This window comes from Scyliorhinus torazame, chromosome 13, assembly GCF_047496885.1.
Source record: "Scyliorhinus torazame isolate Kashiwa2021f chromosome 13, sScyTor2.1, whole genome shotgun sequence".
Classification (NCBI taxonomy): domain Eukaryota; kingdom Metazoa; phylum Chordata; class Chondrichthyes; order Carcharhiniformes; family Scyliorhinidae; genus Scyliorhinus; species Scyliorhinus torazame.
Genome location: NC_092719.1, coordinates 214,116,931 through 214,134,661, shown reverse-complemented (window position 1 = coordinate 214,134,661; position 17,731 = coordinate 214,116,931). Strand labels below are relative to the sequence as shown.

The 17,731-nt window shown below is 47.8% G+C and overlaps 1 protein-coding gene across 1 annotated transcript in view; it reads left to right on the top strand.

Annotated features, from left to right (window-relative positions):
- Window positions 1-17,731, top strand: part of LOC140388603 (MICOS complex subunit mic25-like) — a 565,155-nt gene that overhangs the window by 206,997 nt on the left and 340,427 nt on the right. The window lies entirely within an intron of this gene.

Sequence of the window (17,731 nt, the reverse complement as noted above, 5' to 3'; positions counted from 1 at the left end):
TCAAGAGAAAACACGGATGGAGGGGTTGGGGGAGAAATAGGCTGGTGTGAAGTGATAGGAAGGGTGATTTCAACTTCTCCTGCCTGAGGATGAGCTTGATCAGTTCACAGTGGGGCACAGGGTACAGATGACCCGGGCGAGGAAGAGTGGATTCTTCCAGGGGGTGGCCGATGGATAAGAAAAGTGCGGGCGGGGGTCGGCAAATCATGTGCATATGTTCTGGGGTCGCGAGAAGCTGGAGAGATACAGGGGGGAAATGTTTGGGACGCTTTCTAAGATAGTGGAGGTGGAGGTCAGGCCAGACCCAATGGTGGCTGTTTTTGGGGTATCGGAAATGCCGGAGCTTCTGGAGGGGGAGGGAGCCGGCGTTGTGGCCTTCGCCTCTCTGATTGCCCGGTGAAGGATCCTGTTAAATGGGAGGTTGGATACGCCACCAGGGGTGACGGCCTGGTTGGGGGACTTGTATGACTTTCTGCGATTGGAGAAGATTAAAATTGAGTTGAGGGGGTCAGCAGCGGAGGGCTTTGAGATGTGGTGGGGTTGTTCATGATGCTGTTTGAGGAATTGTTCATCGCGGGGTCACAGTGGCATCAATACCGAGATCCCCTCCAACTTAAAATGTCTCCTCAACTGATTGCGCACCCTGACCATCAACGGGCTCTCCATATACTTCCCCGGAGCTAACGACAGGAAGCCGTCACCATTGCCCTCAGACTGGATCTCCTAAAAGATTCTTCCCCCCACCTCCCCTCCACTCCACATTCGGCGGCCAATAATAGTGCAACAGGTTCGGTAGGGCCAAGCTCCCTTTTTGTCTCTGCCTCTGTAACAGATTCCTCTTTACCCTCGGCACCTTCCCTACCCGTATGAATTCTGGGATCACTGTCTCCAACTTCCGGAAGAAGGCCTCAGGAAGAAACATAGGGAGGGTCTGGAAGATAAACAGGAACCTTGGCAGCACATTCATCTTACCATCTGCACCCTCCCTGCCAGTGTCAGGTGCAAAGTATCCCAACACTTAAAATCCCCCCTAAACTCCTCCACTAACATTATCAAATTCCACCTGTGCATCGCAGCCCATTCCTTTGCCACCTGAATCTTTCCCTCGTTACCTTGAACAGAAACACCTCCAAATTGGTTCCCCATCCCATCGCATTCACTGGAAACACCTCACTCTTCCCGACATTTAGCTTAGTCCCATGATCCTACCCATACTCTCCAGCGGGTCGGACTCTACCAGCAACATGTTGTCCGCGTATAACGACATCCAGTGTTCATTGCTCCCCCTCACAATCCCCTGCTATTCCACAGACCCCCTAAGGGCCATCGTCAAGGGTTCAATCACCAGCGCGAATAACAACAGCGACAACAAACACCCCTGCCTCGTTCCCCTGTGCAGTCCAATACTTGCCACTGGGGATACATACAAAAGACGCACGCATGCCACAAACTTTGGCCCAAGCCTACCCAAAATTTCAAATATGTACCTTCTCTCCACCCGATCAAAGGCCTTTCCTGCATCCATAGAAACAATGACCTCTGGCACCCACATCCCTGACGGAGTCATACCCATATTTAACAGCCTCCTGATGTTCCTAGAGAGTAGCCGGCCCTTTACAAAACCCATTTGATCCTCAGAAACCACTCCTGGCACACATCCCTCCATCCTCCCCACCAACAACCTAGCCAGCACTTTCACGTCCGCATTCAACAATGAAATGGGCCTGTACGACCCACACTCCAGTGGATCCTTCCCCTTCATCGGGATTAGCATAATCGATGCCTATGTCAACGCCACTGGTAATTTCCCTTCTCCCCTTCACTACACATCCCCAACGAATGAGTTGCCAACTCTGACACAAAGGCCTGATGAATCTCCGCTGGAAAGCCATCTGCTTTCCGGGCCTTCCTCGACTGCATTCTCTTGATACTATCAATCACCTCCCTCGGCCCCAGCGGCTCCTCCAACACTTGCCTCTTCTCTTCCTCCAATCTTGGGAACTCCAACTCATTCAAAATCCACCCCATATTCCCTACCTCTCCACCCGACACGGCCCTGTACAGCTCCTCATAATTATAGAATCATAGAATTTACAGTGCAGAAGGAGGTTATTTGGCCCATCGAGTCCGCACAGGCTCTTGGAAAGAGCACCCTACTTAAGCCCACGCCTTCACCCTATCCTCGGAATCCAGTAACACCATCTAACGTAAGGGCAATTTTAGCAAGGCCAATCCACCTGACCTGCATATCTTTGGACTGTGGGAGGAAACCGGAGCGCCCAGAAGAAACCCACGCAGACACGGGGAGAACGTGCAGACACCGCACAGACAGTGATCAAACCTGGGACCCTGGAGCTGTGAAGCAACTGTGCTAACCACTGTGCTACCGTGCTGCCCCTAATACCCCCTGAACATCTCATTTATCCTCCCCGGATCTGACACCATCTCCCCCTTCTCTGTCCACACCCTTAGAATTTCCCCAAACGCCGCTTGCCTCCGCAGCTGGCGGGCCAGCATACGACTCGCCTTCTCTCCGTACTCATACTGCACCCCCCTAGTCCGCCATAACTGTCCCATCACCTTTCCCGTTATCAACCTATCAAACTGCCCCGCAACCTCTTCCTCTTCACCAACAACTCCTTAGTGGGCGCCTCCGAGTATCTCCTGTCCACCTCGACTATCTCGTCCAGCAACCGTCCATGCTCCTCCCACCCCCTCCTATCCCTGTGCACCTTGAATGAGATAATCTCTCCTCAAACCACCGCTTTCAACGCCTCCCAGAAGGTGGCCGCCGACACCTCCCAGTTCTGATTAATTTCCACATAATCCCCAATAGCCAGCCTCACTTTTTCACAAAACCCCATATCTGCCAAAAGACCAGAATCTAGCCTCCACCGCGGACTCTGCACCTGCCCCGAGCTAAGCCTCACCTCCAGCCAATATGGCTCATGATTCAAAATCACAGTTCCCGCATTCTCCACCCCCATCAGCACCGCCCGACGCACCACAAAGAAATCAGTGCCTTTGTTACCTCTAGATTCAACAATTCTAGTGCTCTCCAGGCCTGCCTCCTATCTTGCACCCTCTATAAACTTGAGCTATTCCAAACCATGCTGCACCAAATCCGGCTCATAAGAATTTAAAAACTAGGAGCAGTAGCGGGGAGGCAGTGTTGTAGTGATATTGTCACTGCACTAGTAATCCAGAGGCTGAATGGCCTCCTTCTGCACTGAAGTGATTCTATGATTCAGAGACCCAGGGTAAACGCTCTGGGGACCCGGGTTCGAATCTCATCATGGCAAATGATGAATTTTGACTTCAATAAAAATCTGGAATTACATGTCGAATGATACAGTAAGAAGTCTTAGAACATAAGGTTAAAGCCCAGCAGGTTTGTTTCGAATCACTAGCTTTCGGAGCACAGCTCCTTCATCAGGTGAGTGAAGAGGTGGGTTTCACAACCACAAATATAGACAAAGCCAATGATGCAAAATGATACTTTGAATGTGAGTCTTTGTAGGTAATTAAGTCTTTACAGGTCCAGACGGAGTGACTGGAGAGAGGGATAATCACAGGTTACAGAGGTGTGAATTGTCTCAAGCCAGGACAGTTGGTAGGATTTCGCAAGCTCAGGCCAGGTGGTTGGGGGGGAGCGGTGAATGTAATGAGACATTAATCCAAAGTCCCGGTTGAGGCTACACTCATGCGTGCGGAACTTAGCTATCAGTTTTTGCTCCGCGTCCTGAAGGGTGCCTTGGAGAACACTTATCTGAAGATCAGAGGCTGAATGCCCTTGACTGCTGAAGTGTTCCCCGACTGGAAGGGAACATTCCTGCCTGGCGATTGTCGTGCGATGTCCATTCATCCGTTGTCGCAGGGTCTGCATGTTATCGCCAATGTACGACGCCTCGGGACATCCTTTCCTAGAGCATAAAACCCCAATATTTTATTTTAATTTTGTAAGACCGTGAGGAGAGGATACTGAACTCCAGGAATGGTTTTGTTAAAAATAGGGATACGGTATATTAAAACAAATTTTATTACCAACACAGTATCAAAATATTTTTACCATCAAACCATAAAATAGCGTACAATTACTCTTCAAACATTGCTAATCAATACAGTAACCCTTACTGTTATCTTTATTCCCAGTCAAACAACAAAAACAATCATCTCAGCTCTCAATCCACTGTTAAAAATACAGTTAGTACTCAGGAATACCTTCTGTACAGAGGTGTCTGGTTACTCCACTTTGAGAAAGAGAGGTCTTTCAACACTGCTTTATAGAAAAGACCTGAATCCTGTCAGAACTAGGCAGAAACTCTGGCTGCATTTCTTCATCTTGCCAAGCTGAAATCAAATTAACTCCACAGGGAATCCCCTTAATCGAAACAAAATTCCATTAGCCCAAGCTTTGTACGACGTTTTAATTACATCCCTGGCTTCCAAAATCTTTCAACCCAAGATTGTTCAAATATATTACTAACCCTGGCTTTTCACTCAAACTGCACCAAATACCTGTAATATAATCTATCTGAAATTCCTAGGGGTGGAATTTACCAGCTGTTCACACCGGTGGGATATTCCGGTCCACCGACAGTGCATTCCCGCCTTGGGTTTACTGGTGAAGTGAGGTACATTCAATGGGAAACCCTGTTGACAACGGTAGGACCGGACGATCTCACAGCAATAAATGCTGGCCCAGCCAGTGACGTTCACATCCCATGAATAAATAGAAAACAAATTCTCTGAGAATCCAGAAATGTATCTAACTCAGCCTTGAATATTCTCAATGCTGAAGCATTGACAATCCTCAGATACAAGGGACGGAATTCTCCGTTCCAGCGGCTATGTGCTGGTGTCAATGGAGAATCCGCGAGTGATCACAATGGGAAAATCGTCGCGAACACCTCACTGATTCAGGTCCCGGTGAGGGGCTAGCACCGGCGCAGCATGAATCACCCGCAGATCGTGCAGAAAACAGCCAGAGAATCGGCGGGTCCCGGGCCGCGCATGCGCAGGGCTGACGGCCTGCATCGTGTGGGAAAAGATGGCGCCGGCCGTGCTGGAACCCCACTGCCCACCCTCTGTCCACCCTCACCGCTCTCCCCAGCCCTAGTAGAAGCCCCCCCGGCCAGCGGCACGGATCCCGGACGAGTGTGGCGGCACTGAACACTGTCCGCAGCTGGCATGCCGGGTTACCGACCGCTGGGATCACACTTGGCCCGCACCGTCGGAAACCTGGCCCATTGGAGGAGGAGCATCGCGGATGGGTCGGCTGAAGTGGCGCCTACGGTCTTGTGACTGCACGTGGTGTGCGGCACGATGATGCTGGTATGGAGGGGGCGGAGCATCGCCACCCGCCATCAAACCGCCGCCTGCCCCTGATTCGGCATCGGAAGCCATTCTCCGCCCGATGACTGATCCCGATCTTGGCATCGCGCCATGAAGAATTCGGCCCAGGGTATTTCAAAGGTTCACCACCCTCTGAGTGTAGAAATTTCTCCCCGTTTCAGCCCTAAATGATTGACTCTTTTTCTTGAGACTGTGCCCCCATCACATGTTCATCCACCACTCTGTACTGATTGACTTGTACTATCCCCTGGCTGTGCCCCAATTTTAAAGTTTACGGGCAGGATTCTCCGTCCAGCGGTGCCGGAATCGGGAAACGCGATTGGGCGGAGAATCGCATGTGAGGCGAAAAATGTGTCCGTCGCCGGGTGCCCGGAGGAATGGCATGCTCTGCTGCCTCGACAGCGGTGTCAATGTGTTCTACCTCACACACATTAAATGACACACGCACAGTAAACGCTGATAGCATATCATAAAGGGGCCTACCCGGTATTCTCCAGGGAATCCGCGATGATCCGCCTCCGTCAGGAGGAATTACCGACAGCGAGTTTCACTTGTAGTTTTAAAAATTGGTCAACAGGCGCCATGACTACTGATGGACCGGAGTACCCAGGCATGTACCTCCACTGCCGTGGCCTGTAGTGCGCAAACTAACAGGCTGTATGGGTGCCCACCCACCCCCACAACCGGACAGCACTCGATGTTGGGGCATCATGTGGCCACCCAAGGGCAATACCCACAGTAACCCCTACAGGAGGGTGTCGGACAGGGACCGCAGACATACCACTTGCATGGGTAAGGCCAGCCACTGGTACCGCTGCTGGCAGGGACAGATGCTGGGGGTGCGGTGCAGAGGGCAGAGTGCCGGGGGAACGGCCAGATTTTGGGGAGGGGGGGTTTGGAGACATACGGGGGCAGGGACTGCAGTACAGGCCAGGGTCACTGTGTAGTCCGATGGACCTGGTTGGGCACGGGGGGTAAGAATCATGTTAACATGTCTGCCTTTCATCCCTTAAAGACAATGGACTTCGGAATCCAATCAGCAATGGTGATCTTCATCCTGGATGCCGCAGCCCTGGGGGATGCACTGAGGCTGTACAAGCAGGAGCTGCTCGGGGAGGACCCTGCTGCAGTGGAGCCTACTCCAGAGGGCCAAGAGCCAGCTGCTGAGGAAGGAGAGCGGCCCGCCCAACAGGCTGAGGAAGAGGTGGGAAGGAGGCGCTGAATGAGGCCTCGTGTGCACCGGCAGCGCCTGCCATTTGAGCACCTACCGGACCAGGCATGTGGTTGAAGACTCCGGGTTGAGCAGGGAGAGTGTGACATATCTTCCAGATTATGGCGCACCTGGCACCGCGGGGTTATGGGGGAAGGACACACGCTCCCGGTGGCCATCAAGGAGATGGTTATCCTGAACGTTTATGCGACAAGGTCCTTCCAGGCGCCATGTGGGAACCTGTCCAGGATCTCTCAGACCTCGGTGCATCCGTGCAGGCACTGAGGCCCTATATGCCTGGTCGGCACAATACATCCATTTCAATGTGGACCGAGCTCACCTGGATACCCGGGCAGCGGGGTTCGCCGCCATCGCCGGTCCAGGGGGTGATTGATGGAACGCGAGTGTCCCTACAAGCACTGGCCCATGACAAGCCGGTCTTCACAAACCGAAACGGGGTTCCACTTGATGAACATGCAGCTGGTGTGTGACCATGACCCAGGCCTGGTGTACAGCGACGGGTGGCAACCTCCTTCCCACCCCGGGGTACAGGGTGGCCCGCCACTCATCCATGGCGTCCAGTAGGGTCTCTAGCTCGGCACTTGCAAACCGGGGTGCCGCTCTCCATGTTGCATGTTGTTGGATGGGATGAGTGTGTGTGGGAAGTGGAGTGCTAATATGCCGCTTCAGCCTGACAGTCTCTCGAGTGGCAATCCCAACCCCGGCGAATCGGACACCGGTTTTCATTGGAATTGATTGTGTTCCACGTGGCACTGGTGCTAGTCCATTAACAGATCCTGAATTGCTCTGGGACGACTGGTTGTCGTAGAAAACCACCGATTCAATCCCGGCGTCAACACTTAGATCCTGAAATTGAGAATCCCGCCCAAGATTCTTCTTTTCAGAAACCTCCATGGTCCCTTCATATTTCTGAAACCATTTGCAGCCTGTGATCATGTCCTCAAGTTCTAGAGTATGGCTTAAACACACAACCTTCTGATTCTGAGCTGATGGAGAACACAGACATCTGTGCCAAACCGGCTGAATGTAATATAGCAGGTCATTGTAAGCATGGATAATTGATGCTCGACTTAAAAAGGAAAAATGGGGAAAGTAAGAGAAATATTGGAAACATCAAACAAGGCATTGGAACAATTGTTTTTCCAAAAACCGAGAAAACTTGAAGAGCCAACGTCGGAGTACTGATGCACTACTTTAGCAAGGGATTGATTGATTGGTTGGTTGATTTGAACCTTTGGAATGAGAAAAAGGTGAGAATAAATCCTCACGGATGTTACATAAAAGGATGTACTCTACACTTACAGAATGCATCCCTCGATACATCTTATTGATGGATTGCTTCAAGCCTTTTGAATATCTTTAAACCAGCTGTATGTCTGATCCAGATATTCCCATCAGATAACACTCTTCATGAGTATGTTAATCTTTGAGACATCCTTTGAGTTTCGAGTTTGCCGTTGCATTTTACCTTTTGGTGTAATTCAGTCTCGTCTAGTATCAAACAACATGTTAATTGAACGCATTGTCCCTGGGATGCACAATGATCTTGACTTCCTTCCTGCTATGGTTCCTGAGCGATGCTGTTCTTATTTACACTGGATATTCAACTAGAAAGGGCGTCGCAGGTGAACCACAGCACAGTGCTCCAATTCAAGTTTGAGAATTAAATGTTTTTTTTAAAGTTCTTAATTGCCCTGGAATAAATGAAGACACTTATTCCCATCAGCCTTGAAAAAGTGCTGCAATCTTGTCAGGGATACATTAAGCCCACTTTCTTTTTAATGAGCTTGCTTGCTCATGCTTGGCTCCAGGAAGCTAATGTGTCCAGCTTTCATACATTTTTTCCTATTTCCTTTCATACCATCTTCTTTGTATTATTTTGTGTTCTGCTGTTTTTGTTTGAATTTGTTCATGTAATGTGGTCAAGGTCAGAGCTTATTACCCATCCCAGTTGCCTTTGAGAAGGCGTTAATGAGTCACCTTCTTGAACCACTGCAGTCCGTGTAGGTACGCCCACAGTGCTGTCAGGTAGGGAATTTCAGGAGTTTGATCCAGTGATGATGAAGGAACGGTGATGTATTTTCACGTCAGGCTGGTGTGTCAGGAAGAAGCTTGTCGGAGATCCCATGCATCTGCTGCCCCTGTTCTTCTGGGTGGTACAGATTGTGAGTTTGGAAGGTGTTGCCTAAGGAGCCTTGATGAGTTGTTGCAGTGCATCTTGTAGATGATACACACTGCCAGTGGTGGAGAGAGTGAATGTTTAAGATGATGGCTGGGGTGCAGTCAAGCAAACTGCTTTGTCCTGGATGGTGTTGAGCTTCCTGAGTGTTGTTGGAGCTGCATTCGTCCAGGCAACTGGGCTGTATTCCATCACACTCCTGCCTTGTGCCTTGTAAATGGTGGACAAGCTCTGCGGAGTCTAATGAGTTAGCCACAGAATACACAGCCTCTGACCTGCTCTTGTAGCCACAGTATTTATGTGTCTTGTCCAGCGACATTTCTGGCCAATGTTGATGTAGGGGATTCAGAGCTTGTAATCCCATTGAAAGTCAAAGGGTAATTGGACTCTCAGAATGTCAGTGCTCAATTGGTAGCACTCCCGCCTCTGAATCAGGATGTACTCCTGGTCTAGGATTAGGACACAAAAATCAAGACTGACACTCCAGTGCAGTACTGAGGATGCACTGCACTTTCAATTGCAACACCATCTACCCTTTTGTTGGATGTAAAAGACCCACAACTGTTTTAAAGGGAAATTCTCCTTGGCGACCTCGCCAGTATCTATCCTACAGTCAACATCACAAAAACAGATTATTGGGTCATTATCGCATTGCAGTTTCTGGAAAATTGCTATGCACAAATATGTTTCCTACGTTACCAGGGTGCCTACACTTCAAAAAGCACTTCATTGGCTGTAAAGCGCATTGGGACATCCTGTGGTTGTGAAAGGCACTATATAAATGCAGCTTTTGTTTATTGTTGGAGATCGTGATTACCTGGCTCTTGTGTGGTGCGAATGTTACTTGTCAGCGGAAGCCTGAACGTTGTCCAGGTTTTGCTGCATGCAGGCATGGACTACTTCATCAGCTGAGGAGTTGAGAATGGCACTGATCTGTGTACCTATCAGTAAGCGTGCCCATTTCTGACATGATGGATGGAGGGATGGTCGTTGATGAAGCTGAAGATGGATGGACCTAGGACACTGTCTTGAATGACTTCAGCAGCAATGTCTTAGAGCTGAGATGGTTGACCTCCAACAACAATTACTATCTTCCTTTGTGCTCAATATTACTCCAACCAGTAAACTTTTCCTCCCCTTCTTATTTACATCAATTTTACGAGAGTTCCTTGATGCTACACTGAGAATCCATTAAAAAAAGGTGTTTTCTTCTAACAGCACTAAAACATTCTGGTTTATTACAATTCCACGAGTAGTTAACCGAGAAATAGGCTCCTGAGTGTACATACAGATTGTATTTCCTGATTGGAACAGGGAATTCAGTGAGTAAATAGATTTCACAAACAGATTAGTTATGCTATTTTAGGAAAAAAGAATGCCTTGCATTTATATAGCCCCTTCCCTGATCACAGGTTGCCGCAAAGCACTTTACAACCAATGAACCTTTGAAGTGTAGCAATGTAGGAAACACAGCAATCAATTTGTGCAGCAAGACCCCACCAGTATAGAATCATAGAGGTTTACAGCATGGAAACAGGCCCTTCGGCCCAACCTGTCCATGCCGCCCAGTTTTTACCATTAAGCTAGTCCCAGTTGCCCGCACTTGGCCCATAACCCTCTATACCCATCTTACCCATGTAACTATCTAAATGTTTTTTAAAAGACACAATTGTACCCGCCTCTACTACTACCTCTGGCAGCCCATTCCAGACATTCACTACCCTCTGAGTGAAGAAATTGCCCCTCTGGGCCCTTCTGAATCTCTCCCCTCTCACCTTAAACCTATGCCCTCTAGTTTTAGACTCCCCTACCTTTGGGAAAAGATGTTGACTATCTACCTTATCTATGCCCCTCATTATTTTATAGACCTCTATAAGATCACCCCTAAGCCTCCTACGCTCCAGGGAAAAAAGTCCCAGTCTATCCAGCCTCTCCTTATAACTCAAACCATCAAGTCCCGGCAACATCCTAGTAAATCTTTTCTGCACTCTTTCCAGTTTAATAATATCCTTTCTATAATAGGGTGACCAGAACTGCACACAGTATTCCAAGTGTGGCCGTACCAATGTCTTGTACAACTTCAACAAGACGTCCCAACTCCTGTATTCAATGTTCTGACCAATGAAACCAAGCATGCCGAATGCCTTCTTCACCACCCTGTCCACCTGCGACTCCACCTTCAAGGAGCTATGAACCTGTACTCCTAGATCTCTTTGTTCTATAACTCTCCCCAACGCCCTACCATTAACTGAGTAGGTCCTGGCCTGATTCGATCTGCCAAAATGCATCACCTCACATTTATCTAAATTAAACTCCATCTGCCATTCGTCGGCCCACTGGCCTAATTGATCAAGATCCCGTTGCAATCCTAGATAACCTTCTTCACTATCCACTGTGCCACCAATCTTGGTGTCATCTGCAAACTTACTAACCATGCCTCCTAAATTCTCATCCAAATCATTAATATAAATCACAAATAACAGTGGACCCAGCACAGATCCCTGAGGCACACCACTGGTCACAGGCCTCCAGTTTGAAAAACAACCCTCTACAACCCTCTGTCTTCTGTCGTCCAGCCAATTTTGAATCCAATTGGCAACCTCACCCTGGATCCCGTGAGCTTTAACCTTCTGCAACAACCTACCATGCGGTACCTTGTCAAAGGCTTTGCTAAAGTCCATGTAGACAACGTCTACTGCACTGCCCTCATCTACCTTCTTGGTCACCCACTCAAAAAACTCAATCAAATTTGTGAGACATGATTTTCCACGCACAAAGCCATGCTGACTGCCCCGAATCAGTCCTTGCCTCTCTAAATGCTTGTAGATCCTGTCTCTCAGAATACCTTCTGGCAACTTACCTACTACAGACGTTAGGCTCACCGGTCTGTAGTTCCCAGGCTTTTCCCTGCTGCCCTTCTTAAACAAGGGCACAACATTCGCCACTCTCCAATCTTCAGGCACCTCACCTGTGGCTGCCGATGATTCAAATATCTCTGTTAGGGGACCCGCAATTTCCTCCCTAGCCTCCCACAACATCCTGGGATACATTTCATCAGGTCCCGGGGATTTATCTACCTTGATGCGCTTTAAGACTTCCAGCACCTCCTCCTCTGTAATATGCACACTTCTCAAGACATCACTATTTATTTCCCTTAGTTTCCTAACATCCATGCCTTTCTCCACCGTGAATACCGATGAGAAATATTCATTCAGGATCTCACCCAACTCTTGTGGCTCTGCACATAGATGCCCTTGTTGATCCTTAAGAGGCCCTACTCTGTCCCTAGTTACTCTTTTCCCCTTTATGTATCTGGAGAATCTCTTTGGATTCTCCCTTGCATTATTTGCCAAAGCAATTTCATGTCCCCTTTTTGCCCTCCTGATTTCCCTCTTAACTCCATTTCGACAATCTCTATACTCTTCAAGGGATCCACTTGATCCCAGTTGCTTATGTACGTCATATGCCTCCTTCTTCTTTTTGACCAGAGTCTCAATATCTCGAGTCATCCAGGGTTCCCTACTTCTACCAGCCTTGCCCTTCACTCTAAAGGGAATGTGCTTACCCTGCACCCTGGTTAACACATTTTTAAAAGCCTCCCATTTACCAGCCGTCCCTTTGCCTGCCAATAGTCTCCCCAATCTACCTCTGCAAGTTCCTGTCTGATACCATCAAAATTGGCCTTGCCCCAATTACGAATTTTAACTCTTGGGCCAGACCAATCATTCTCCATAGCTATCTTAAAACTAATGGAGTTATGGTCACTTGTCCCAAAGTGATCCCTCACTAGCACTTCTGTCACTTGCCCTTCCTTATTTCCCAAGACGAGGTCAAGTTTTGCCCCCTCTCTAGTCGGTCCATCCACATACTGAATGAGAAATTCCTCCTGAATACACTCAACAAATTTCCCTCCATCCAAGCCCCTAATGCTATGGCTGTCCCAGTCAATGTTGGGAAAGTTAAAGTCCCCTACTACTACCACCCTATTATTCTTGCAGCTATCTGTAATCTCCTTACATATTTGCTCCTCAATTTCCCGCTGACTATTTGGGGGCCTGTAGTACAGTCCTATCAAGGTGATCTCTCCCTTCTTATTTTTCAGTTCCACCCATATAGACTCAGTGGGCGAACCCTCGGATATATCCCCTCTAAGTACTGCCGTGATGTTCTCCCTAATCGAAAACGCCACTCCCCCTCCTCTCTTACCTCCTGTTCTATCCTTTCTATAGCATCTGTACCCGGAACATTGAGCTGCCAGTCCTGCCCCTCCCTTAGCCATGTTTCAGTCATAGCTATAATATCCCAGTCCCATGTGCCCGTCCATGCCCTGAGTTCATCCGCTTTGCCCGTCAGGCCCCTTGCATTGAAATAAATGCAGTTTAATGTAGACCTTCCTTGCTCTCTGCCCTGCTTTCTCTGGTCATGCTTTACACACTCTCCCGTAGCAATGTGGATAAATACAGATTATCCTGTGATTTCAGCTGAGGGATACATATTTGCCAGGACACTAGGGGATAACCTTCCTACTCTTTTTCAGAATAGTTGATGGTATCGTTTACACTCACCGAAGAGGGTAATTGGGCATTTGAAGGGTGGCACTTCTTTTTAAAAAATAAATTTAGAGTACGCAATTCATTTTTTTTCCAATCAAGGGGCAATTTAGCATGGCCAATTTACCTACCCTGCACATCTTTCGGTTGTAAGAGTGAGACCCACGCAGACCTGAGGAGAATGTGCAAACTCCACACGGACAGTGACCCTGGGCCGGGATCAAACCCGGGTCCTCGGTGCCGTGAGGCAGCAGTGCTAACCACTGCGGCACCATCGGGTGGCACTTCTGACAGTGCAGCATTCCTTCAGGGCTGTGTTGGAGGGTCAGCCTAGCTTTTGGTACTCAAGTACCGGAGTGGTCTTAACTCAAGAGACGAGAGTGCTGCCACTGAGCCATGACTCTCCCTCGTTCATTGAGAACCATTATAACTTGGATTTCCGACAGGCCTTCCTTGTCCCCTATTTTGCACATGTTATTTCTTAATGAGGACTAACTTGAAAGATTCAGAGAATAACCCTCTGTTTCCACCATGTGTCCATATGTTGTGACTGCTGTGTAGGTTGTAAATTGAAGTTTATATGATGGAGTGGTTCAATTGTAGGCAAGTGGGCATAATTGATGGTCAACTCTATTCACTAACGAATCCAGGATTAAAATGACCGGTTCCTGTTTATTCGCTCACGCTGGTTTAATGTTGCTCCAAAACACAGGCTGCTGCTCACTATAGACAAGCTGGCATGCTTGTCCCTTGCAGCTTAATTGGCCCAGACCTGTAGCTGGAAGAACATGGCAAACAAAAATGCAAGTTCCTCCTTTATTTATGCATTTAAAAATGCCACAACATCCAGGGTCCAAAACCATCAGTTGTACCTTCAAATCAACAATGGGAGAGAAATGTAAATTGCACGAGTGAAGCACTAATCCTAAAATTGCACATGGCCGCTTGAAACGGGAGCATTGAAGATCTTTTTTAAAAAATGAAGCAGTCAACAGACTTGACCAGGGATGGGATTTAGGAATTAAATGTAGCCACGCTGAACTGTTTTAAAATCAAATAGCAGTCCAACAAGTAAATCACTTTTCCCCTCTTTATGGTAACTGGTGCAGCTGTATTGCTGAGATTGTGGTTACCTTGTCCCTTTTTGAGAGAGCTGCGAGCACTTTTGATCTGATTTGGTGACATCGTAGGATGCCAGAACAATGAAGTCTCCCGACTTGTGGAAACACTGCATAAAATATGAGCCAAGCAAACTGCAGGATTTAAGCACCCTGAAATATTGTAGTTTAAACTGTACAGTTTTTTGTTTCGATTTAAACTAATATTTACAAGCCTGGCAGATCTCAAACTAACCAATTAAATGCAATAATCCTTAAATAATTGGAATTAATGGTTTGGTGCTGGTAAGAGGGAGAAAACGTGTTTAAATTTCTCCTTTATTGTCCTTTTGATAGGCAGGACAAGAAAATGACAATTATGTGTGGACATGCTTGGGAGAAAAAAGTCATTATAGACATGAGTAAACCAAGCAGAAACAGGTAACTTGATATAAAAAAGGTCAGGGGAGAAATGTGATTGTGGAGAGGAAGATGAAATTCTGGGTCCCAAAATAATGTATTCAATAAAAATCAAATCTCAATTATGATTGTATTTTCAAACTTGAATTGCGTACCAATTTATCTCCTGTCCTTGCTCATCCATAAAAGATGAAAACAATATCTTTCATTGTCAAGTTCTGACCCATCTCTAACTTAGTCTTACCTCCCCTTCTTCCCACAACTGCGCCCATTTCTCAGTTTTGTCATCTGACACCTCTCGTTTTAGCCTTGCACTTGACAGTTGTTCCTGGTTCTCTTTGAAGGCTTCTATATCTCTCCACCAACACGCTCCTTCTGTTCTGATTTCTAATGCTTATCATTTATTTTTTTCCATTCTCTGATTTCACTTTCTTTCTCTCTTTCCCTTTCAACACTTTATTGCTTTTCGTTTCTTCACCTGTCTGCTGTCTTGTCAGGATGTTGACGATATGATTCTCAACCTCGTGTTTAATTTGCTCCATGGCCTTGCCCTTCAGTATCTCTGTAACCTCCTCCAGCCCTACAACCACCAACACAACCCCCCAAATCCCTTCCCATTCCTAACTCTGCCCTCCAAACACTCAACCTTTGGGGGCAATGTTTTATCCGTGCGCCACAATTCCCTCTTAAACCTTCCAACACTCCGAAATATCTGCGTTCTTATAATTCTGACCTCTTGTAAGTTCCCAATTATAATTATTCCACCATTGGTGGCTGTGCCTTCAGTTGTCAAGGCCACAAACACTGGACTTCTCTACCTTAACATCTCTGCATCGCGATTTTGCGTTAAGACACTCCTTAAAACTTTCCTTTTTATCATCTGACCTAATGATTTTCTGCTCACGATTTTTTTTGTCAGGGGGCTGGATGATCGGCGGGAGCTGGATATCTCACAGGAGTCCCAAAATGTGGTTTACACTGGCGAGATTTCCTGCAGTGATTGTCCCCAGTCCCCGCCAATGGCGTAATGGGAATCCCAATGTTGAACATCGGGATCCCCGTTTGAATACATTTAAATGTCATTATCAGGCCTCCTGCCCCCCCTCCCCCCCCCCTCCCAGTTAGATTGTCCATTCACGTTGGTATGAGGGCACACCGACGTGAATCACAACAGGTCTCCCAGAGTTTTCACTTGGCGAGCAGAACCCGCCTGAGGAGTATTGGTCAGTACATCACTTGGCGGAGAGAGTGTCCTACCTGGACACGGCCCCCAAGCACTGCTCCCTGGCACTGCCCGGGTGGGGGCGATGGTGTTGCTTCAGTGGTGTTCTGTGGGAGGCGGGGAGGGGTTCTATTTTTAATTTCTTGTATCAGAGCACGCTTTAACAAAGAACAAAGAAAAGTACAGCACAGGAACAGGCCTTTCGGCCCTTCAAGCCTGCGCCGACCATGGTGCCCGTTTAAACTAAAATCTCTACACTTCCGGGATCCATATCTCTCCATTCCCATCCTAGTCATGTATTTGTCAAGATGCCCCTTAAACGTCACTATCGTCCCTGCTTCCACCACCTCCTCCAGCAGCGGGTTCCAGGCACCCACTACCCTCTGTGTAAAAACCTTACCTCGTACATCTCCTCTAAACCTTGCCCCTCGCAACTTAAACCTATGCCCCCTAGTAATTGACCCCTCTACCCTGCGAAAAAGTCTATGACTATCCACTCTGTCTATACCCCTCATAATTTTGTAGACCTCTATCAGGTTGCCCCTCAACCTCCTTTTGTTCCAGTGAAAACAAACCAAGTTTATTCAACCTCTCTTCATAGCTAATGCCCTCCATACCAGGCAACGTCCTGGTGAATCTCTTCTGCACCCTCTCTAAAGCATCTACATCCTTCTGGTAGTGTGGCGACCAGAATTGAACACTATACTCCAAGTGTGGCCTAACTAAGATTCTATACAGCTGCAACATGACTTGCCAATGTTTACACTCAATGCCCCGGCCAATGAAGGCAAGCATGCCGTATGCCTTCTTGACTACCATCTCCACCTGTGTTGCCCCTTTCAGTGACCTGTAGACCTCTCCACCAAGATCTCTGACTGTCAATACTCTTGAGGATTCTACCATTCACTGTATATTCCCTACCTGTACTAGACCTTCCAAAATGCATTACCTCACGTTTGTCCGGATTAAACTCCATCTGCCATCTCGCCGTCCAAGTCTCCAAACAATCTAAATCCTGCTGGATCCTCTGACAGTCCTCATCGCTGTCCGCAATTCCACCAACCGTTGTGTCGTCCGCAAACTTACTAATCGGACCAGTTACATTTTCCTCCAAATCATTTATATATACTACGAACAGCAAAGGTCCCAGCACTGATCCTTGCGGAACACCACTAGTCACAGGCCTCCAATCAGAAAAGCACCCTTCCATTGCTACTCTCTGCCTTCTATGACCTAGCCAGTTCTGTATCCATCTTATCACCTCTGATTCCATGTGACTTCACCTTTTGTACCAGTCTGCCATGAGGGACCTTGTCAAAGGCCTTACTGAAGTCCATACAGACAACATCCACTGCCCTACCTGCATCAATCATCTTTGTGACCTCCTCGATAAACTCCATCAAGTTAGTGAGACACGACCTCCCCTTCACAAAACCACCCTCTCGCTAATACGACCATTTGCGTCCAAATGGGAGTAGATCCTGTCTCGAAGAATTCTCTCCAGTAATTTCCCTACCACTGACGTAAGGCTCACCGGCCTGTAGTTCCCTGGATTATCCTTGCTACCCTTCTTAAACAAAGGAACAACATTGGCTATTCTCCAGTCCTCCGGGACATCACCTGAAGACAGTGAGGATCCAAAGATTTCTGTCAAGGCCTCAGCAATTTCCTCTCTTG